General features: G+C 41.1%; 1 protein-coding gene across 2 annotated transcripts in view; it reads right to left on the bottom strand.

Moving 5' to 3' along the window:
* Positions 1-21,848, bottom strand: part of SLC38A4 (solute carrier family 38 member 4) — an 86,005-nt gene extending 64,157 nt beyond the window's left edge. The window contains exon 1 of one of the 2 annotated variants that reach the window (XM_060191454.1): positions 21,733-21,848. The gene's annotated coding sequence lies outside the window, so the exon portion shown is untranslated. Of the gene's footprint in view, positions 1-15,504; positions 15,627-21,732 lie in introns of those variants that run through there. The other variant, XM_016185587.2, reaches the window with a different exon arrangement.
* Between the last annotated feature and the right edge of the window lie 1,821 nt (positions 21,849-23,669).

Genomic DNA, 23,669 nt, shown 5'->3' on the forward strand with positions numbered 1-23,669 from the left:
TTGTCTCAAGTGGCCTCCCCCAGGGCTCTGTTCTGACTCCTACGCTATTTAATATTTACATCAATGACCTTCCAGAAACTTCTTCAAGGAAGTTCATCTACGCCGATGACATCTGCTGTGCAACTCAGGCATCCAAGTTTGACATCCTCGAGGAAACACTCATGAAAGATATGTCTCTGATATCTGATTACTGTAAAAAATGGCGACTAATCCCTAGCACTGCAAAAACGGTATCATCTGTTTTCCATCTACACCATGCCTCGGCCTCGCATGAGCTTAATGTGCAGCTTGACGATACGAGAATCCGGCATGAAGCCCAGCCAGTCTATCTTGGCGTTACTCTCGATCACACTCTGTCATTTCACGAACATCTCATAAAAACTGCAGCAAAGGTGGGCGCGAGGAATCACATCATTGCAAGACTGGCCAGCTCCTCATGGGGCGCGAGCGCTTTCACACTACGATCATCATCTCTGGCATTATGCTATTCCACTGCAGAATACTGTGCCCCAGTATGGTTCCGTAGCCCCCATGTCCACTTGGTCGACTCCAAATTATATTCCTCCATGAGGATAATTTCTGGAACCATCCATTCTACCCCGGTTCCATGGCTGCCAGTTCTTAGCAACATTGCCCCGCCAGATATTCGTTGGGATGCGGCATCATCTAAGTTCATTTCCCACGTCTACGCTCGACCGGACCTGCCAATATACGCGGATATCTTCACCCACCCTGTCCAACGCTTGACATCTCGTCACCCAATCTGGTCCCCTACGCCTACACTGAACTTCTCTGTTCCAGTCTCTTGGAAACAGAGTTGGCAGTCAGCTGAGGTAAAGAACAAACACCTCATCACAGACCCCTGCAAGAGTCAACCTGGCTTTGACCTAGCACGTTATGATTGGGTCCTCCTCATTCGCTATCGAACAGGCCATGGCCGGTGTGCCGCTATGTTCCATCGCTGGGGAGCCAGAGACGACCCGAACTGCCCCTGTGGCTACAGACAGACTATGACCCACATAGTCAACGACTGCCACCTCTCCAGATTCAAAGGATGTCTCGAAACTTTACATCAGGCTCAACCTGACGCTGTTGACTGGCTATGGAAGAAGGGCAAACGCTAGAAGATTAGTCAATTTAGAACCCCCTTTTTATTTTTCACTCTATTTCCTTTATTTCCTTCTTATTTTACATAGACTAATACTCATTAAAGGAGGCATATATCTTCTTTTTGACTATTCTGCAACTGAGCTAATATATCTAAAGAACTTAGAATAGGGCTTGGAAGAAGTAAGAACTAAAAAAAAAACGTTTTTAGTATTGGTTGTATATTTTAAAATCAATGGATCACACAAAATAAGTACTAAATGTTTTAATGAGGACTTACTCAGATTATTTTGATTTAGAAGAATAATTATTTATTTAGTAACTAAATACCACTTAAGAAAATTTTTTTCATGATTGTGGCTGAAAAGTCATATAGCAAGTTTAATGTTGAAACCTATTAACAATCATCTTTTTTATTTATAATAGTCGTAGACCCTCAAGAGAGATGTAGGCTTATAAAGAAATTATCTGCCTGTTTTCAAACTGTTATGGCATTAGCATTTCATACATAAGAAAGATGAAATATATATATATACATATATATATATATATATATATATATATATATATATATATATATATATATATATATGACAGAAATGCTGACATAGCCCAATGCCTCTAGCACTCTCTGTCTCCTGCAATGTGTGTTTACTCTGGTCTGGTGTTTCATACACTATGCAAACTTGCCATAGCAACCAATGTAGCAAATGGCAAAAGTGTGTTTCCAAGATTAGGAAAACTTTTTTCTTTTTTTATATAATTAAAGGAACATACAAAAGTATGTTAGATGTAAAGCTACAGACCAAGTGTGGCAAAATGGAAATGTGTGCAGTAATTAAAATTTTTTAAAGTGCTTTTTATATATTCCAAAAGGAGTCTTAAAGGTACGTGCTTCGGATACATACTAGCAGAGGATCCACATGGCAATATGAGGGACTGGGTTGATGACTACTCTTGTGTTAAAAGCAGAATATGTAAATATGATGTCTTTTGTAAAATTTGCCTGACATTTATATATGCTTGAAGCTTATTTAATAAAAGGGACATTATTTAATTTGGGTAATAAAGAGGTGAACCAGAGAGAATGCATGTCTTGTATGCAGGAGGTTCTAGTTTAATTCCTGGTACAGCACTGAAATAAGACAAAACAAATACAAGGATTTAGAAAAATGTGATGAAGCAGTGCTTTGTGTGTGTGTGTATATGTGTGTGTGTGTGTGTCTTTCATAAAAACAAGCAAAACTTTAAAACAAAGGTAAAATATTTCCTCTTTTCTTTTTAGCCATCAGAGTTACTGCTGAGGTCTGGTGCCTACCTGACTCCTCCATGCCGAGGGACCACTATTTTTTTCTCTCTCTCCTTCTCTCTCTCTCGCTCTCTCTCTCTCTCTCTCTCTCACAGAAGTGAGACAAAGCCGGACACATGGAGTATTGCTGTGTTGCTTGTGAGGCTTCCCCCTTGCAGGTGGCTACAGGAGGCTTAAATCCAGATCCCCTGAGCATGCGAACCTGTGTGTTCTGTGTGAGCCACCACCGCCTGACCCCCACTTTCATTTTTACTGTAAGGAAATTATTTGTGGTTTATTGTCAGATTGACAACCAATTGGTCCTCTTCTTTGATCTCAGTGTAACAAGTGATTTAAACCCTACAGAACTGGAAGCCCATCACACTTGACTATCCCTATACTTTGTGAATTCAGAGCTGTGTGACAGTGACTATATAGCTGTTCAGAGGAACTGGGAAATCTTGGTAGAGAATAACCTTTTGCCAGTTGAAAGGATCAAATGCTTGAAGAGTTCATGACAGGAGAATTCCAAGCTGGGTAACTTAATAGCTTATGAGGAAGATAGAGTTTAAAGAATTGGGACCAAGATTGCATGCCTCTGTAAAGTATTTTTACACTCATAAAAGTAAAAATATCATCAGTGGTATTATGTATCTTAAATTGGTAATAAGTATATCCTTTTGTCATACCCTTTAAGATGTTTCTAGAATCTTTTCCAGAGTTCTCATAATTGCCAACTTATCATTCTTTGCTGTAGATAAACATTCTCATAGTTGGGAACTTTTTTGGTATGTGGCCTTGTTGCAGTAAAAGGTATAGTGCCTTTGATCTTAAGGATTAGAGGCAGTATTTCCTACCTGCTGCCCTCCAGTGTGATCCCCTAAATAGGATTAACTTGAATGTTCAAGATGGTGAAACTCTTGGATAATAATTAACCTATAAGACCTAGGTGAGTAGATAGAAAGCTGTCTCTCTCTCTGCCTCTCAAAGCAGATATTTTTAACCTGGCACATAGAACCTGCATCATTATGCAAAAACTAACAGCCCTGCTTTCACTGATGATATTTTTCTACCCTCAGAACAAAAGCCAGCAAAGTGTCTTCCCAAGAGGTTACTCTCCTGTCTTCCTGGCCTTCACATAAAAGCATCTCTTCTTAATGTGCGTCTGTTTCTCTTCCATTTTCATTTCTAGTACTTAACTCTGTCCCTTAGTTATTATTCTCAGGGTTGACTAGGAAATCATGCATATGGTGCTAAATTTTTGCAGTGTCAGAAAAGATATTAAAAAAGCAAGTCCTACACAAGAATTTTGCAATTGCATAGTTGACTGCAGTTAAAAAATCACATGCACACAGCAGAAGCGCAGGTAGCACAAAGCACAAGGACTGGCGTAAGGATCCAGGTTCGAGCCCCCAGCTCCTCACCTGCAGGGGAGTCATTTCATAAGCGGTGAAGCAGGTCTGCAGGTGTCTATCTTTCTCTCCCCCTCTCTGTCTTCCCCTCCTCTCTCCATTTCTCTCGGTCCTATCCGACAACAAACAACAACAATAGAAACTACAACAACAAAGCAAAGGCAACAAAAGGGAATAAATAAATATTTATTTATTAAAAAAATCACATGAAAATAAATAAATTGCTTAAAATATTATTAAGCAATAGTTATTATTAATGAACATTATCTGCCACATGTAAATTATTATTTAGTATATATGCTAGTCAAAGTTTAAACTATTAAACTATTATATTTTGTTCAATTGTTGAAAATAAAAGAGAAATAGGATTAAAGTTCAAAATTGCTAGGTTTTGGGGAGGGTATGCTTTTGATGTCAACACTGGCAAGTATGGCCTTCCTGTTCAGCTGGTATGGTAGTAGGAAGGGCTTAAGTACTCTCTTCGCAGCTCACCTCAGTCATCATTTTCTTATGGGATAATTAAAGGTTTGGGCTACTTCTTCTCCAGGATGCTTTTGTTGGAAGCTGCTTTTTCTGGTTCGCCTCAGGAGAAGTCAGTAAATACAGAGGCAAGACAAAGAGTTTGCCACACCAGTCTTCAGAAAAGCAGTCTGACAGATCACGCCCCTGCTGTGAAGCAACTCTGTAGTCATTTTTTCAGCCATCCCAGGCCATTTCTTTATTTGATTTAAATACTATTTATCTGCTGATTTACTTTAACGTTGACTCCTCTTGCGCCATGCCATACTTGCAGAATGAGAAGGCAAGTACATTGTTCCTTAGATAAGAATTTTTTTTTTAATGATTCATGATAAAAGAGTAACTAACAGCATGTGTCCCCTGAATCAGTTTTTTTTTGCCTCCAGGCTATCACTGGGGTGGTGCTTGCACTAGGAATCTACTGCTCCTGTAGCTATTTTTAAGATTTTTTTTTTTTTTTAGGATTCGACAGAGAGAAATTGGGGGAGGGGAGGGGGAGATAGAGAGGGGGAGAGAAAAATAGACACCTAGATACCTGCAGACATGCAACCCCACTGCAGGTAGGAAGCCTAGGGCTCAAACCAGAATCCTTGTTTGGGTCCTTATGCTTTATACTATGTGTACTTAACTCTGTGCCTGCCACCCTCATAAAATATTTTATTATAGTTAATTTATTTTTAAATATATACTTTTAAATTTTATATATTTATTTATTTATTGTCAGATAGTGACAGAAATTGAGAGGGGAAGAGACAGATAACTACAGTCATGCTTCACCACTTGTGAAGCTTCTTCTCCTCTGCAGGTGGGGATCAGGGGCTTGAACCTCAGTCCTTGTGCACTGTAATGTGTGCTCTTAACCAGCTGCACCACCTCCTGGCCCCTTGTTATAGCTGAGATAGCCAATGCTGCTGTTGCTGCAGGTTGGCTTCTTCAGAGAGACGGAGAGAGAAGCACCTCACTTCAACTCTGAAGCTTTTCCCTAGTGCCTGAGCAAACCCTTGGATTTTACTAGTGATGGAACTTGAGTCATGCACATGCAAAACAAACAGCCTCCCAGGTGAGCTCTCTTCTTTGCCATCATTTTTATCTGACTGTGGAAAAATTAAGGGTTATTGCTATTTTTTTAATGCTCCATTTCACTTATCATTAGAGATTAAAACCACATTGAGGGACTGGAGAGACATGATAATGGTTATGCAAACAACTTTCATGCCTGAGGCTCTGAGCTCCCAGGTTCAAACTCCAACATGGCCATGAGCCAGATCCTGATCAATGCTCTGGTAAAAGAAAATAAATAAGTAAATAAACAAACACATTCAGATACCACCTCACACTTAAAAGTCTGCATCAATGAAAAAGAAAGCAATAGATGTGTTCACAGAACGTAGAGTAAAAGAACTCTGTAGAACTTGTTGGGTGGTGCGGCCTCTATGGCAAACAGATCTTATGGTCTGGCAGTACCACTTTGCAGTTAATTTACATGTAGCTGGTATGATACAGTGACATCATACAGACGTTACCCAGGATTATCAGTCGTGGTCCAATCTGACCACACCTAAGCCAGCACTCCCCTCGGTTTATTTTTATGCTTGGTGCCTGCACTATGAATCCACTGCTCCTGGAGGCATCTTTTTTCCATTGTTGTTGTTACTGTTGTTGTTGCTGTTGTTGTTGAGTAGGACAGAGAGAAATTGAGAAAGGAGGGGGAGAGAGAAAGATAGACACCTGCAGACCTGCTTCACGCTTGCGAAGCGACTGCCCTGCAGGTGGGGAGCCAGGGGCTTGAACCAGGATCCTTATGCCAGTCAGTGCCTGTGCTTCACACTCTGTGCTTAACCCAGTATGCTACTGCCTAGCCCCCCCCCTTTTATTTTAAAGCAAATCCCAAATATAAAATGTCCTAGGAAATAAAACCTACGTAAATATATCAGTAGTAGAAAAGTATCTTGGCGGCCCAGGCAGTGGTAGACCTGGGTTTAAATCCCCAATTCCCACCTGAAAGGGGAAAGCTTCATGATTGGTGAGACAGTGCAGCAGGTATCTCTCTCTCCCTTTCTTGTCTTCCCCTTCCCTCTCAGTTTCTCTGTATAAGAATAAAAGGGCTGGTGAAATAGCTCACTTGGGTCATGTGCTGCGTTGGCATGCACATGACACAGGTTCAAGCCTAGCTCCACCCTCTTCAAGGAAGCTGAAGTGCTGTGGTCTCTTTCACTGTGCAAGTAAGCTTGGTTGCTTTATCTCCCTGTCCCTGTCCCTCTCCCTCTGTCTTGTTTTTTTTTTTTAAAAGAAAAAAAAAGAAAAGAAAGGAAAATAGACACCAGGGGTGACAAATTCCTTGTGCAGGCATCAAACCCTAGTAGTAACCCTGGCGACAACAGAAAATGGTAATAATAAAATAAATGATAAATGTAGTCACATGGCACAGTTTTTTAAATCAAAACAACCCCTACTGTTTACTGGTGATGTCTTGCATTCTTATTGAGCAAGCTCCTGGTTGGGCAGACTGGAACTCATTTTGAAACCTGAATAAAAGGGCTCTCCTGCTAATCCAGTGGATAACTTAGACACATTAAGAGGAGAGGCTTTTGGGCAGACTGACTTCTACATAGTCCTCAAGGAAGCAGGCAAAGGAATGAATACAAGGTACAATTTTTCTTTAAAAGGAGAGGCAGTTTTATGAGGCTTAGATTGAAGAAAGCAAAGTAATGCAATGTCAGGATGACATTTTAAATGTATGTAAATCAGCACAATTCAAACTGGGGAATCCTACAGGACCAAGGTCTGTTTTTTGTTTGTTTTTGTTTTTAAATAAAATTCAAGTAGAAAAAAGAGATGAAGACTAGTTGAATATATACATGAAAACAGACTTAAGAAATATATTAACAAGGCACCAGGTGGTAGTGCAGCGGGTTAAACGCACATGGCACAAAGTGCAAGGACCAGCGTAAGGATCCTGGTTCGAGCCCCCAGTTCCCCACCTGTGGGGGGGGTCGCTTCACAAGCGGTGAAGCAAGTCTGCAAGTGTTTATTTTTCTCTCCCCCTCTTTGTCTCCTCTTCTCTCTTGATTTCTCTCTGTCCCATCCAACAAAAATAATAACAATAATAATGATAAACAACAAGGGCAACAAAAGGGAAAAAGTAGCCTCCAGGAGCAGTAGATTCATAGAGCAGACACCAAGCTCCAGTGATAACCCTGGAGGCAAAGAGAGAGAGAAAGAGAGATTGAGAGAGAGAGAGAGATATGTATTAATCAAGGACTATGTGAACCATGTGTTCTGATAAAAAAAACAAACAAAAATCCAAAATGGGTAAAACACCATGTGCACTTAACCTGCTGAGCTACCACCCAACTACCTAAAAAGGGTAAAACAAAAGAGAACCAGAGACCTTATTACAATGCCTATTTGATAGTATTAAAGAATTGCTAGTATTTGAAAAGAGGTCTCAACCCTTTTTAAGGCTTTTACTATTTTAAAAATTTTATTTATTAATGAAAAAGATAGGAGGAGAGAGAAAGAACCAGACATCATTCTAGTACATGTGATGCTGGGGATTGAACTCGGGTCCTCAGGCTTGAGAGTCCAGTGCCTCATGCTTGAGAGTCCAATGCTTTATCTACCGTGTCATCTCCTGAACCACAAGTTCTTACCTTTTTATAGACACATACTGAATCACATGGGTCAAATTATATGATGACTTGAATTTTCTTAGAAATAATCTAGTGGGCTGGGGAAATAAATACAACGGTTATGCAAAAGGGCTTTCATATCTGAGGCACCAAAGGTCCCAGGTTCAATGAGTTGAGCAGTGCTCTGGGAAAGAAAGAAAAGAAAGAGAGAAAGAAAGAAAAGAAAAAAGAAAGGAAGGATGGAGGGATGGAAGGAAAGAAGAAAGGGAGAGAGCTAGAGAAAGGGAGGAAGGGAGGGAGGATCTAGTAGTGATTGTGGAAATTGTAGCAGGAAGGAAAGTGTAGGCATAGATGAAATAGAATAGAAAAGTGTTAAAGATATACAAAGATTGAATTTCATTATACTGTTCTCTACTTGGAAACATGTTAGAAATATTTCCATATTAAAAATGTTTGTAACCTTTATGCCAACCGCTTTAAGTTTTAAATGTATGTTTATCTTCCTCGATTATTTCCCCGAAATTTTTTAAGTAGGAGCTACTATAAACTCCAGTGTAAAGTCAGTGGCATTCCTCTCTGAAAACACTAAGATATAAGAAGAAATCCAGAAATCAATCCCTTTTACTATAGCAACAAAAACAATAAAATATCTTGGAATGAACCTAACCAAAGAAGTGAAAGACTTGTATACTGAAAATTATGAGTCACTATTTAAGGAAACAGAAAAACATAAAAAGAAGTGGAATGATATTCCATATTCAGGGATTGGAGGAATTAACATCAATAAAATGAATAAACTACCCAGAACCATATACAGATTTAGTACAATCCTCATCAAGATACCATCCAAAATTTTTAGGAGAATAAAGCAAAAGCTACAGATGTTTATCTGGAACCAGAAAAGACCTAGAATAGCCAAAACTATCTTGAGAAGAAAGAACAGAACTGGAGCATCACATTCCCAGATCTCAAATTATATTATTTGGCCACTGTAATCCAAATTCTTGGAACTGGAACATAGACACACTGAACAGTGGAATAGAACTGAGACACCAGAAGTAAGCCCCCACACCTATGGACATCTAATCTTTGACAAAGGTGCCCAAACTATTAAATGGGGAAAGGGGAGACTTTTCAATAAGTGGTGCTGGAAAAAAATGTGTTTAAACATGCAGAAGAATGAAACCGAACCACTATATTTTACCAAACACAAAAGTAAATTCCAAGAATAGAACAAAGAAGATTAAAACAAAAATAAGCCAGTGGGATCACCAAATTAAAAGTCTTCACCACAGCAAAATTTCCAATCAGAAATTTCTATGAACTAACGCGTTCAAGTTCTGACATTACAGAAGTTGACAGTGGACAGCCTGAGACACTGAGAAACACTGAATTGGTTACATTATCTTCAGTAAGGTTTCTGGTTTTAAAATGGAGCTTGTCACATACTAATTCTTTGAAAATTGACAGTCATCGTGACAATTGACATGTCAGCTTTAATTTTTCTCTTAACTAGAGAACTGTGTTCCGTAATTTCATAGCAAAGCTTTTCTTCTATCCCTAGTTTGATATGTGGGGACTTTTGAATACGTTCTTCCATTCCGTGCCTATGAAATATATGAATATATATTCATTCATGTGAGCACATATGTACTTCATCCAATTTTAACAAGGATTTAATTTATTAAAAACTGAGGAGAGAACCAGGGCATCCCTCTAGCAAATGCAATGCCAGGACTCAAACTCAAATTCAAGCAGGCAAGTCCAGCACTCTATCTTCTGTACAACTTCCAGGCCACACCTCTGTTAAGGCATCCCTTTTGAAGGGAGACATGTAAACACATGGGATTCCTCTAACTTTATGAAGCATTTAAGGTCTGGCCCCAGAAACAAGATAAAATTAGCATGTGTATGTGAATGTGCCCATTATCAAAAGCCCAATCCACCTTGCCATTTATTTGTTTTTTAAATATTTGTTTTCAATTTGATAGGACAGAGAAATCGAAGGGGGAGGGAAGATAGATGGGGAAAGAGAAAGGAGGGACACCTGGAACACTGTTTCACTTCCCATGAAGCTTTTCCTTTGCAGGTGGAGATGGGTGACTTGAACCTGGGTCTTTGCACATGGTGATGTGTGTACCCAAGAGGTGCTCCACCACCCAGCCATTCTACTTTTCTGTTTGTAGTTCATGTTATGGTCTAAAATATTTTTAGATCTGTAATTCCAAACAAAAGTGATGCTTGCTTAGACATTATTGTAATCAAAACAGCACTGATGGTTATTGAAGTTCTGCCTTAGTGAAAAAAAATATATTTCTAGGGGGAATATCAGACACCCTAACATTTTGTCATCATAGAGATCAAGCAGCTAGTTAACTCATTGCAACTTTTACTTTTCTTAAGACTATAGGCTATATTTGTAAATACCTTCATGGATAGATGATTCATCATATGCTTACTCTATGAAGTTAGTATCTCAGGTTTGTTCCCATTTTTGTAAAAATTCATCATTTGATTACCTCTGACCAAAAGTGCAACCTATATCAAGTCCCACATAGTTCTACTAGAGCTATGAAATGAAGACCCTTTATGTTTTAATCTGTGTGTACTGAACACACAGATCTCAGTGGGGGGCAACCAGAGACTCTCTCTTCCTGGCTGACAAATGTAAAGGGATTTTTATCCTTTGTAATAACAACAGGGTTGAGAGGACCACAGACACATAGACCACAGGTGGTGAACCTGGTTGAATGCACACATTACAGTTTGCAAGGACCCAGGTTCAAGCCCTCGGTCCCCACCTGCAGGGGGGAAAAACTTCATGAGTGGTGAAGCAGAGCTGCAGGTTTCTCTCTATTTCCCTCTCTGTTTCCCCCCTCTCCTCTCAAGTTCTCTTTGTCTCCATCCAATAATAAATAAAAAATATTTTATATAAGAAACATATACAGTCAAGTTTTCTGGTCTGCATCTTTCATTCTGATCAGAACTGTTTTTATAGTTTGAAATCTTCTTTAAAATGTTTATTAATAATAACTGTATTCATGATAACCCAGCACCATTTCAGTCTCTTCCTGTTTCTAATAGGAATATCCTCACTTTATTTTCTATTATTTTTATTGGTGATTTACAAAATTAAAAAATAACAGAGATACAATTCCACACCATTCCCACCACAAGAGTTTTGTGTCCTCATTCCCTCTATTGGAAACTGCAGTGGTTCTCCCAAGGTCACAGACAGGGGCTGACTATTATTTCCTTTTTTTTTAAATATTTATAAAAATGAAACATTGACAAAATCATAGGGTAAGAGGGGTACAAATCCACATGATTTGCACCACCTCTCTGCATCCCATCCCCTCCCCCGATAGCTCTCCCATTCTTTAGCCCTCTGGAAGTATGGACCCAAGGTCATTGTGGGTATAAGATGTTTTTGCTCCCACTTTACAGATGAGGCATCTGCTCCTCAGGAAGTTTGAGTAACTTTTTTAAAAATTATTTTTATTTATTGGATAGACACAGCCAGAAATCGAGAGGGAAATGGGGAGATAGAGAAAGAGACAGGGAGACACCTGCAGCCCTACTTCACCGCTTGTGAAGCTTTCCCACTGCAGGTGGGGAATAGAGGCTTGAACCCAGGTTCTTGCACATTGTAACATGTGCATTCAACCAGGTGTGCCACCACCCGGCCCCTAGAAAGTTTGAGTATCTTATCCAAAGACCAAATTTGGTGAACATGTGGCTGAGCATGACTTTCACTCCATGTTTAACTTCAGCACTCAGCTCCTAGTGCTAGCTCACCAACACTCAGTGCTCACTTTTTGTTGGATGCAATTCCTAACAAGGCATGTGGAACCAAACTGGAATACTCAGCATGAGATCTGGAGCAAAAGATGCAGTTTCCATGGAGGAAGAAATTTGAGGAGAAAATGAGGGAGGGTCTCTAAGAACGAGAAATGGGATCAGAGATTTGGTCCTCTAAAACCCAAACAACCATGTCTACTGTTAGCTCAGATGGAATGTTTGCTTAGAGACTGGCTGAGGTTGACACTAAGTACCAGGCTAAGGCCTTTGACAACTTTGGGTGTAAGGAACAGTATATCCTTTGGTTCCAGCAGATAGTATGGCTACTGCAGCATGTTACAGAGTACTTTGAGAGCAGTTACAAAGCTAATGTTTGGTTTTTGTCTGCATTGGCATAGTCCATGAGATACTTCTTTAAAAATAATCTTTCAGAAAAGGTCTGCTTCTTTTTTTAAATTTTTAAAAAATTTTATTTATTTATTTTCCCTTTTGTTGCCCTTGTTGTCTTTTTATTGTTTGTGTAGTTATTATTGTTGTTGTTATTGATGTTGTTGTTGTTAGATAGGATAGAGAGAAATGGAGAGAGGAGGGGAAGACAGAGAGGGGGAGAGAAAGATAGACACCTGCAGACCTGCTTCACCACTTGTGAAGTGACTCCTCTGCAGATAGAGAGCTGGGGGTTCAAACCGGGATCCTTAGGCCAGTCCTTGGCTTTGTGCCATGTGTGCTTAACCCACTGTGCTACCGCCTGACTCCCAGAAAAGGTTTGCTTTTAATGGAGGGATTGGGGATCCAGTACTCTGGTGGTGGGCACAGTGCAGAGTTGTACCCCTGTTATCTTGTCATTTTGTAAATCAATATTAAATCACTAATAGTAAAAGGGTTTGTTTCCTAAGTTAGAAACAAACAAACCTTGTCACTTCTTCATAAAACAATACGTGCAATTTGTTTTTGCATTTCCTATTGCACTCCCTAAAGACCATCATCATTAGTCAAATACATAAACATAATGTAAAAGTGGAAGAAAAATTCAGTGGGCTTTTTGTTCACTTCTCTGAACTAAAGCAAAAAGGATCACTCTCTCAGGGTCACAGGACTCATGTCTCCTGACCTACACACCAGAGATGGAGACCAGAAAAAAAGTGATATGAAAAGCCAAAACCATAAGAAGAGCTGGAATGATTCTGTTCCATTCCATATGGTTCAGAAAAGCAGGTCTGCCTATAAAAAGAGCTACAGATTATTTTAGCTGTGATGGGCCTTTATGTGATTACCGAGAATCAACATGCCCTACTTAGGATAAGGATATTTTTCTGGTAATAGAAATCATTAAAAACAGTGACTTTGGCAATAGCTTCTGGTAGAATCAAGCCTAGTTAGGGTTCCACCTGATGGCTTGTATTATTTTGTAAACTATCTATCTCTGAAAACACAAACTGAAATTCTCAGAACTCTAAGAGACATTTATAAACACTACCAGAGAGTAGGAGGTATCCTGTTCTCTGCTCCATTGGGGCAGCATGGGGACCAGCTCTCCACTGGGTACAGGCTGCAGGGGAAGGTTGAGTCTAACTCTTACAGGTCTTGTTTAGAAGTGATGCGCCACTTTAGCTAGTTACAGATAGCTAATGCTGTGTAATTCAGAATATCCATTCCCTTCTGTTAGACCTCTCGGAGAGATGGAGATAGGTAACTTAACTGGTAGAATGCAGGACTTGCATGCCTGAGGTCTGATTTCGTGATCTAGCTCCACAAGCCATATGTGTTAGGTAGTCTCTCACATGAAACTACTGCTCACATGATTTTAGTAATAAAGTAAATCTAGTAATAATAATGATGATGAATAAGAAATACTTAACTTAAGACCTTTTGGGAGATGTTTCTCCACCACTAGGAGGGGTATAAGTTCTAAGTAGTATAACATTAACAACAGTCTTTGAACCCTTAATAGTTACCTTGGAGCAGAAGATGCTGTCTTTCACTCTTTGTGACTTTTGCCAAACTGGTGAGCCATGCTGTCATTTAAAAAATATATATTTTATTTTAAATACATTTTATTTTAATAGGAGATATATAGAGGGAGACCAAAGAACTCTCAGCTCTGGTGAGAGTTTATGGTGGCATAGAGATTAAACTGGGGACCTCAGGCATGAAAGTCTTTTGCATAGCCGTGATGCTATCCCTATTTCCTTTTGCTGTCATTTCTAACTGTTCCTTGGTCCCAGAGCTGTGGGATGACTGAGATGAGCATAAAGAGGCAAGAACCAAAAATCTGACTCATGTTAAATAAAGCTAATATCAACAAATACTTGATCACATGAGTGTGGATACTTTAAAAGGTGCTGAATTTCATGAAATATTGTCCAAATACATATGATTTTTCTTTGTCCTATCCTTTTAAAGATATTTTATTTATTTTGGGTAGAGATAGAAATCATTCTCGATAAAGAGGGGGGAGAAAGAGAGAGAGAGAGAGAGAGAGAGAGAGAGAGAGCACTGCAACACTGCTTCACTGTTTGTGAAACTTTCTCCCTGCAGGTGGAGACCGGGGGCCTTGAACATGGGTCCTTGCTCACTATAATATGTGCATTCTACCAGGTGTACCACCACTTGGCTTTTCAGTGAGTGACTTATTTTAAATGAAGATTCACTTTTATTTATTCACTTGCTCTCTTGCACAGAAATGCCATTTTGAGGAGAAAAATTTACCAAAATTTTGTCCTCATGCTTTTCACTTCATAAACTATGCTCATCATCTTTCTAATGCAACTGAAATTCTAAATATATCTATCAACTAGGAAAAAAGGATGTCTCTCACACAATTTGACTGGGCAACTGGACAACTGCTTGCAGGAAAAAGTATCAGTTATTGATGCAATGCGATGTCTCTTAAGAGCTATATTCTGCTTGAAACAAATCATTCTCAAAAAGATAGCAAAAGCTTGGTTTTGATGGTTAGAGAGAAGATGAGAGTTACTGTAAAGAAGTAGCACAAGGGAGGTATTTGTGATGATTGAAATACTGTATCTTGGTTGTGGAGGCAGTTACACAATTTATACCTGTGATTCTGTGATAGAGAAACCACACACTATCAGTTTCTTGGTTTTCATATCATACTAAAATAATGTCTGGTGCAAGTATTGAAGAAAACTGTGTGAAAGTCATATGGGTCCTCTCTTTTACTTACCACTCCAGTGAGTATATAATTACTTCAAAATAAAAGGGTTAAACATACATAGGTCAACCCCACTCTATGGTCTCCTTTGGACAGCAAGTAAGGACAATTCCATCTAGCAAGAAGGTGTGAGGCACTTTCTCGGTATCCTGTCACAAAATAGTTGCTTCCAAAGGCAAATAAGAATGAAATAGTGATGAAATATTTTCTCTAGACATTGGAAAAATCATTCCACATGCTCTGAACCACTTGGTTACTTTGTGGTCATTTACAAAACAGGAAGGAAAGAGGAGCCTTTTCAGTTAGTTCACTTCTCAACAATGGAGGTCAGTTTGATCACAGAGTTTACATTCTGTGTCCATGTGCCACATTCTCCCCATTTGGAAAAATTCCAGAAAACAAGACCACTTAGCAAGCAGGAAATGTTTCTTAAAACAGAAAGGAATACAGTCCCTCTTCTTAAAGAGCCTCTCCTGCTTTCTTTGCTTCAGTTCTTTGACACTTAGCTTCCAGGTTCTTCTCTCTCCCTCCCCTGGGCTCCCTAGTGAAGTGGTAAAAAGGCAGGCAAACCTGTGACAGGTGAAATGTCCCCAAGGTGGCAGCCTTCCTTGGTCTATCCTCTGTGCATGCCCCAGGCAACTCAGTGGCCAACCTGGGCAGGAGTCATTCGAGTCTGGAGCCGCCAGGCCAGCCACCTCCTAGCTGCTGCTGGATGGCCTTCCCTGCAGCTGTTGGCTCAAGTTGTCTCTTTTGAAGTGCATCTTTTTTTTTCTTCTTTAACACTTTTATAGAACTGTGAGTGTACCCAGTGTTATAAGATTATGCCAAAACAAAGAGCAAAGTCCTTGTCCTGAGGAGTAGGCCATGGAAAAGGTGTGGATGACGCAAATCAAAACGACAGAACAAAAACTGGGTAGAGAGAAGAGTTCCACTGAAGAGTTTCATAGAATCAGTAAGATTCTAAATGGACAGACTAAGTCAGGGTGCCAGTCCTCATAGCAGAAAACAGAACCAAAGGCTCCAGATACTAGCAGTAGTTGTAACATTCCTGTAGCATTTGTGATATGCCCTTAGGTATCACTCCATTTAAGGTTGAAACTATTGTTATATCTAACTGGGAAATGGGGGTTCCCTTTAACTGTTTCACAAGCACATCTACTGCTTACAAAGTGCTAAGAATAGTACTCAATATTTTATACATATTAACTAATTTAATTCTCCTAAAATCTGTATGAAGCAGAGACTTGTTTTATGGAGCACAAGAATGAAGCAGTCAGGTTCAGTCACTTGCTTTAGGTCACTCAAAAAAGTGGGAGAGTCAGCAGTTGAATCCAGGTCTCTGATGGCATTGACAGTCATGAACACACTCTCCAAATTCCAAGCCTGAGGTTTTTTTTTTTTTTTTTTTTTTTTTTTTTAATACAGATAAATTGAGAGGGAAGGGGGATATAGAAAGGAAGAGAGAAAAAAGACACCTGCAGTCCCACTTCACCATTTGCTAAGCTTTTCCCCTGCAGATGGGGACCCTGGAAGCATGAACCCAGGCTCTTGCTCATGGTAACATGTGGCCTCAACCAGGTGCACCATTGCCTAACTGCCCCCCACCAAGCCTGCATTCTTAGTCATGTGAATAACATGCACTAAATAATTAGTTTAATATGATTGAAAATGCTTCTCCTGACTGTCTATCTACAAAGTCATCGTGCAGCATTACAAATGTTAATTTGAAAAGTAGTGGTAAAAAACATGAAGTTCTGTCTTCCTTTCACAAACATGTAGGACTGTGTCTGTGCCAGGTACCAGTGTGAGGCACCAATATGGCAGCAGTGAACATGAGACACAGAGATTCATAAGTGAGGGGACTAGAGATGGCCATCAGGTTGGAGATGGAGTGGGTTTATCCATAGCTGAGTTTATCAGGAGCAGTAATGGCAAATGACCAATGATAATGTTCAGTTAGGCTGGGCTGTCCTATGTGGGCATCTCTCAGCCCTCTTTTTCATTTCCTCTCTTCTGTTTCTTTCATTTTTCTTAAGACAATTAGAGGAAAGCATGTTATCAGAAACTTCAGTGTAGACATTTGTTGACATTTGAAATAATGCTCTTGGTGTCAGAAGCAGTAATAATAAGAACATATGATATCAGTTTTAGATTAAGCACTTTTCATGTGTTAACTACTACCTAATGATCCTGTGGGTAGATAGTCTTCTGATCCCAATTTCTTTTATCTTTTTTTAAAAGGATTTCTTTATATGCATATATATATGTATATGTATATATATATATTCCCTTTTGCTACCCTTGTTGTTTTTTATTGTTGTCATAGTTATTATTGTTGTTGTTATTGATGTCATTGTTGTTAGATAGGACAGAGAGAAATGGAGAGATGAGGGGAAAAGAGAGAGGGGGAGAGAAAGACAAACACCTGCAGACCTGCTTCACCGCCTGTGAAGCGACTCCTCTGCAGTTGGGGAGCCAGGGGCTCAAAACAGAATCATTAGGCCTGTCCTTTCTCTTTGTGCCACGTGTGCTTAACCCGCTGCACTATAGACCAACTCTCCTGATCCCAATTTCATAACCAAAGAGAGATTAAGATACTTGCCCAAGGACATAGAGCTAAAAAAAAAATTAAATTACATTAAGAAATGAAAGATTTAACCTATTAACTAAAATAGGTTTGGGATGATTTGTGGATTTCATTTATTATTATTTGAATTCCCTTCCTAATAACAGTGTGCTTAAGGATAGCTTATAAGAGTGGATATGGCAAAGAAGCATGTAGACCTCCAAGGTTGGCATGATAAATTCATATATAAGGTCCTTCAAAGAAGAGAGAGGGGTTGGGGATTTAGTTCTCAAAGTCTGTTTTCAAAATTCGAGAGTCTTAATTGGTTATCAGCTTGTGTTTTGGACATAGGAGAATTACTTGTGTTACTGTCTTTTTATAAAAAATAAAATATACATGTATATATTTTTGGGTAGAGATAGAAATTGAGAGGGCAGGGAGAAACAGACACCAGCAGCTCTGTTTCACCACTCGTGAAGCTTCCCTCTGCAGGTGGGGACCTGGAGATTTGATCCTGGGGCCTTGTGCACTGTGTAAACTCTGCCAGGTTCCTTGTGTTACTGTCTTATCATTACGCACTTCACCTGAATAATGCATCTGTGTACCCTGACTTCTAAAAAGTGAGAGAAATCCTTCTCTCTAATCCCTTCAGAGAAACACAAAGAGCAGTTTACCTGGGAAGCTTTTTTATGTCAGTGATTAGGTAGATTGTAGCTATGAGGAAATAAGAGTATCCACCTCTAAGAACTAGAAAAAACACTTTGGCTTTCCTGGGGGCAGTGGTAGGGGAGCAACAAAATCTAGTATTTCTCCTTGAGCATGGGTTTTAAAGCCTTAGCACTATAAAGAGCATGGGGAAAAATTCAGTTCTCTACAGAGTACTGTAATAGAATTACAGAGCAGTAGAAGTGTAATTTCTAGTCAGTCTGGTTAGCATAGTCTACTTCAGATTCTAGGAGTAGCAGAGCCATAGAGCGTTTGCACAGTGTGCAAGGACCTCCTACGCTACACCTCCAACCCAGACACCACTCTTGTGCTCTCCAAGTGCAGCAGGAAACTATTTGTTCCTTGTGACTCCTGCCCTACCCACTTTTCTGCTTCCACAGGTCTCTTAGTTGTGCATCATGTCTCACTTCTTTCCCTGGCCAACATCTTTGATGTCTTCTTCAAAACCTGTCTTAGCTATCACATAGTCCTGAAATGTTTTCTGTTCCCTGTCCTAAGTCAGGTTCAGTGGTGAAGGGATCACATCTGATTTCTCCCTGCTCCTTAAGATGCAGTTAGTACAACTGTTTGCTCTTTCCACTGAAAAATAATTAACTAAGTCGATTCTTCTTGAGTACCTTAGTCTTTGCCCAGGGCTGTGGTGGAGAGTCAAAGGTAAAAGAGACTCCTTAATATGATTTTTTGGAGGCAAAGAGATTCTGTAGATGCTTGTGAAATGAATGGGTGGAGTTAGATCACTGGGAAAATAGAGGAAGACCAGAAGAAGGGAAAGTGCTTGTGCTTTTCATATTTCCCACCTGTAGAACCCTCCTCAGTTATCAGTCTGTACAAAGACTCTTCTTTTAAGTTTCTGTTCTACTCATCTTTGTTTGACTGCTGTCTTTAGAGGAAACAGGACCTTGATATAGGAGGGACTTAGTTCTGATGCCAACACTGACACTTAACAAATTGTGTGACTTTTTGTCTCTGCCTGTTATTTCTTTCAAGGTCAGTTTGCTCCTCTAGAAAATGGAGATAGGAGATAACAAACACTTAATGCTGGGGCACTGAGTGAAGAGGAAATCTGACTGGCATCTGGATATCACTCAGTTCAAGCATCTGGGATTCTTCCTTTCATCTGTCTTTCTCCTATTCCCACCCTTACAAGATGCCACCTGAGCAGTGGTGGCATGCATGACATGAGCTCAGGTGATGGAGGAAGTGCATTTTTGACAGCATTTTCTGATATTTTGGAGCAATCAAGCCATTGTTTATAGAAATCACTGTTGTGACTATTTAAAAAGTTAGAAAGTATCAGTAAGTCAGTACAGAAGTGTTGACCTATCGGCATAGCTGCCATCTCTGCAGCACCTGGAGTGGACACCAACCAGTCCAGGAGTTGAAGCTGTGCCCCCCCTCACCCCCAACTTCCTACCCTGTGCCCCCCAGGAATAGCACACCTTGACTGGCTACGGAAGAAGGGCAAACGCTAGAAGAAGAAGCACACCTTGCCCAGGCCACTCTGCTTGCAAAGGCGCCTTTCCCTCCCTGCTTTGTTTTTATGTCTCCTGATAAAATCCAGCACAATTAGAAGGTCCTGTCTCTGAACACATTCTGTTCATTGTCCTTACAAACTTTTAGAAAGAACATAGACCCATTCAATTTGAGACCCCCCCCCCGCACACACATAAACACACACACACACACACACACACACACACACACACACACACACACACACAGTTCTTGTTCTTAAGTTTAATGAGTGTTCAACAATTTCATCACTTTCTGAAAGACAATTTTTTGGGGGGGCGGGGAGAGGCTGCATTAAAAAAAGAAGAAATATGAACCATTTCCCCAACTCCATTACCTTCCAAAAGTTAAGATCTACAATGGCTGGAATCAAAGTTGAAACAAATCCAAACTGTAGCCCTCCCTATCAATCCTTGGGAATTATGGTCTTCTTCACAGCATGAAAAAACTTAGTCATAATGATTATGTTCATATATTCCGGAAACAGACAGAGATGAAAACCAGGAAACTGGAAAAGAGCCCATGCATAGTGGAGGCACGGGTCGCTTCCTCCTTTTCTTAAGGGCTAGAAGCTGCCCCCCTCCCACATGGATAACAATGAAAACCAGAATTCTGGGATCCTGCTGGGGCGGGGGGGGGGGGGGGGCGGGGAGGGGAGGAGGTAGGGACCTGGTTAGGGATCCAGGGGTCCGGTGTCTGCTCCTGGGTGGCCCTAGTGCCTTCCATCCCCCCTCCCCCCACACACAGCTGGAAGGCAGGTAGAGGCGCACCTTTTCCACTGAGCAGATGTCTAGAGGCTCTTCAAGGCCTCTCTGTCCTCCTCATTGCCTCTCAAGTTCCCTCCCTTGCAAACTTCCAGGCACAGCAAGACCCGTCTCCTGGCCTGGATCCTTCAACTTAGTTTCACTCCTTCCTAAAAGCAAATGTCAGTGTGCACCTCACCCTTTAGGGCTGTTCGCGCACAGAAAGAGGGTGCTGTCTCCACAGATCCCCAGAAGGAGCAGAGAGACCTCCAGTCCGATCCCACCCGGAGCTAACCATCCCATCCCAGGCGCAGAGGCTGGAGAGGAGTTCTGGGTGCCCTCCCCTTGGCTCCGGCTCCTCCCAGGGGCGCCCTCTTCCTTGCAGTCTTCCCTTCATTCATTCTCTCCTCCTTTCACGGTTTTCCCTCCCTCGCATTATCTGGGATCTTTCCCCACCGTCCCCTTCCAGCCCGGGCTCACCGCCCCTATCCTGAGTCCTCACCGCCGGCGGAGGGACAGGGACAGTGGACTGGCTTCCAGCTGCACCTTCTGGATGCACCCGCACACCCCAGCCCAGCCCCGCGCGGCACTGCTCTAGCTCCTTCTCCCTAGAAAGTGACTCCTCTAGCCTGAGCCCCCCACCTCAGAAACCCCTGCTGGCCTCTCCCACCTCTCAGCTGTCAGCTACTAGGAGTTATTTTAAGTCCTGCACCCAGTGTCCCCGCCCTGAGTACTCAGCAGGATCCTGAGCCAACTCGGAGCCGGCTCCCCAGAGGGCTGGGTCCTCTGTGGTGGAGAGGCAGAGCTGTTCTAATGCACCCCAAGTCCAAGCTCCCAGATTCCAGGGGCCAAAGCTGCGGGTGCCCCCGACCCCCAGCTACCTACCCTGGGCCCCTTGAGATTGGCAGCCACGCCCTGGCCACCTCTCCTGGCAAAGATGCCAGACCCTCCCTGTGCTTAGGTTTAATTTCTGCTCTGCCCAGTTAATAGCAACAACCCATTCAAAACGTGATCCTTTGGGGGTGGGGGGAAGCAAGAACTAGGACAACCACAAGTCATGAGCAGTAAGCGTTTAACCTAAGCCCCAGTAGGTTAGGGAGCTGGCCGCACATGTGTAAGTGTCCGTATGCACCCTCCCAAAAAAAACCCAAAACAAAAACAAACAAACAAAAAAAACACCTACCAGGCTGGGATCCAGCCACAAGTTAGCACACTGACAAATCTCTGACAGAAAAACTCAGTCTCACTCACCGCCTCTGTTCACCACATTCCCGGTATGGATTCGCCAAGTATCAGGAAAGGGTGGACTGAGAGACCCTTCTTTCTTTTCTTTCTGCCTTTCCAAAGGGTGGAAATTTCCATCATGTGATAGGGGGCAGCATCCCCAGTGTTGCATTTCCTAGGGACCCTCCCTCCCAGCCAGGCCACCAATCATCAGGCGGCAACCTGAGATGTCAACAAAAGCATCCTCCCAGGTGGGGCTGATCTGTCCAGCTGTCCCTCAAGAGCCTCTGCTCTTGCTTTCCTGGGTTCCAGTTTGACACAAGGTCTTGGTGTGAGTTTCCTTGGATTCTCCTTTTTTTTTTTTTTCATTGGTCAAGGTAGTGTTTACCGGCTCTGTCCACTACAGAAGGAATGCAAGCTGAACATTTTGAATTCTGTAAAAGAGTCTCGGGCATTCCAGTAACTCTAATGTCCTTCTAGTATAGCTTTGGAAATGTAAAACCTGAACTTTACATAAAGGAGGACAAATAAGCAGTTGGGCAAGGAGTACAAACGAAAAGTCTATCATTCTGTTAAAGTCACTTTTTGCAAAAGTTAACTAGCAGTTAACCAAGGATAGAGGTATCTGTAGTAAGTTTTTGGAGGAGGTGTGTAGGTGTAAGTATACAATCCTTAGTACACAGAAAAAAAGGTTATAATAGTAACACTATTAATCCAATTCTGTTACCTGTCATTTTCAGGAGAACTATTTAAATTAAAGCCATTTTCCAACATCAGTCAAAATTTCTGTTGCAAAGAAGGCCCTTTTAACACATTCTTTAACACTTTAAATACATTCTGTTTAGTACTCATTTATCATTCTGAGGGGGAAAAAAATCAATGGGTTCCAAGCCCACAGTTTAGCAAACTTAGTAGGTGCCATCAGTTAATTTTGGAATTCTCACATATCTAATTTGACTTGGTAAGTTTCTCTGTTCAAGGGCTCAGAGAGGGAAGGGAGGAACAAGCAGGCTGGGGATCAAACTCCCTGTGGTGGAGCAGGATGATAGTTTGGTAGAGGGTGAGATGAACTGACCCCTGTCTTACAGAAATGTGGATATGTACCATTCTGACAACAACAACCCTGTAAATCAATATTCCATCAATGAAATGACATGACATTGGGGAAAAAAAGGAAGGGTCTCATTTCATAGTTCCCATTATTTTAGCACTTTAAGAAATGGTATAGTAGCAACAAAAAGTCCACTGGATAATGTCAGATGGCGAGGAGCAATGCAGGCATGGCATTGGGGAATGGGAGATTGCTCATCTGGAAGGGTACATGCCTTGCCATTGGTGTGGCCCAGGCTCAAGCTCCTGTACCATATAGGGATGCCACAGCACCTAGGGAGGCTCGAGTGCTATAGTCTGTCTCTGTCTCTCTCTTTCCCTTTCAGTAAAAGAGTAGTGGGGTGTGTGGTGGTGCATATGGTTGAGTCCACACATCACAATGCATGAGGACGTGGGTTTGCGCCCCTGGTCTCCACGTGCAGGGACAAAGGTTCACAAGTGATGGCGCAATGCCACAGCTGTCTCTATTTCTCCCTACCTCCCCCTTTGCTCTCATTTTGTCTCTCTCTCCATCTAAAAAAGATGTTTAAAAATTAGTAATAAGCAGTTGACCTGGAAGTGATGAAATCATGCATACACTAAAAAAATACCATTAGTATTCTCTCCAAATTGCACTGAAGCCGTTTGACAGTGAAAATTCAGTAGAAGCAGAACCAATAAACTTCACTGGCATTACTTCATGGAAAAGCAATTTAAAAACAAAATCTAAATATCAGCATGTTAAAATCTTTGTTTTATAAAAGATGATTACCCAGTGCCTGTCCAAATATAGTAAACCTCCTTAATGCATCATAATATTTTTCTGAAATTTGAATGCATCAGAATGTTTTCAATCCCTTTAAATTTGCTAATCT

This window comes from Erinaceus europaeus, chromosome 5 (genome assembly GCF_950295315.1).
Source record: "Erinaceus europaeus chromosome 5, mEriEur2.1, whole genome shotgun sequence".
NCBI classification, from domain to species: domain Eukaryota; kingdom Metazoa; phylum Chordata; class Mammalia; order Eulipotyphla; family Erinaceidae; genus Erinaceus; species Erinaceus europaeus.